The following is a 1,365-nucleotide window of genomic DNA, read 5'->3' as shown; positions in this document are numbered from 1 at the left end:
TAATTTATACGCTTTTTGGCATTGTTTTTAGTATGTTTTTAGTATGTTTTAGTTAGTTTTTATTATATTTTTATTAGTTTTTATTTAAAATTCACTTTTCTGGACTTTACTATGAGTTTGTGTGTTTTTCTATGATTTCAGGTATTTTTCTGGCTGAAATTGAGGGACCTGAGCAAAAATATGATTCAGAGGCTGAAAAGGACTGCAGATGCTGATGGATTCTGACCTCCCTGCACTCGAAGTGGATTTTCTGGAGCTACAGAAGCCCGATTGGCACGCTCTCAATTGCGTTGGAAAGTAGACATCCTGGGCTTTCCAGCAATGTATAATAGTCCATACTTTGTCCAAGATTTGATGGCCCAAATAGGCGTTCCAAGTTAGCTCAAGAATTCTGGCGTAAAACGCCGGAACTGGCACAAGAATGGGAGTTAAACGCCCAAACTGGCACAAAAGCTGGCGTTTAACTCCAAGAAAAGTCTCTACACAAAAATGCTTCAATGCTCAGCCCAAGCACACACCAAGTGGGCCCGGAAGTGGATTTTTATGTAATTTACTTATCTTTGTAAACCCTAGCTACTAGTTCTCTACAAATAGGACCTTTTGCTATTATATTATCATCTTTTGATCACTTTAGATCTTAGGATCATCTTTTGATCATGTTTTTATGATTGAACCCTCTTTGGGAGGTGGTGCGCGAAATTGTGAACAATACTTTTTCACAACTCTCATAATCCCCGGTCATGAACCCCAAAAACTTGGTAGCTCAATACCATGGCATTACACAACTTCGCACAACTAACCAGCAAGTGCACTGGGTCGTCCAAGTAATAAACCTTACGCGAGTAAGGGTCGATCCCACGGAGATTGTTAGTATTGAAGCAAGCTATGGTCGTCTTGTAAATTTTAGTCAGGCAAACTCAAATGGTAACGGTGATAAACGAAAATAACAAAAAGGTAAAGATAGAGATACTTATGTAATTCATTGGTAGGAACTTCAGATAAGCGCATGTCAGGCCGGAATAGAATCCATCGATTCTTTTGCGTCTGTCACTAACGCCCCGCCTGCTAGGAGTTTGAAGCACGTCACAACCATTCAGTCATTGAATTCTACTCAGAATACCACAGACAAGGTTAGACCTTCCGGATTCTCTTGAATGCCGCCATCAGTTCTTGCCTATACCACGAAGACTCTGATCTCACGGAATGGTTGGCTCGTTTGTCAGGCGAGCACTCGGTTGTCAGGCGATCAACCATGCATCGTGCAATCAGGAATCCAAGAGATTTTCACCCAATCGAAGGTAGAACGGAGGTGGTTGTCAGTCACACGTTCATAAGTGAGAATGATGATGAGTGTCACGGATCATC

Source organism: Arachis duranensis, chromosome 6 (genome assembly GCF_000817695.3).
Source record: "Arachis duranensis cultivar V14167 chromosome 6, aradu.V14167.gnm2.J7QH, whole genome shotgun sequence".
Classification (NCBI taxonomy): Eukaryota; Viridiplantae; Streptophyta; class Magnoliopsida; order Fabales; family Fabaceae; genus Arachis; species Arachis duranensis.
Note: the sequence above shows the minus strand (reverse complement) of the source record.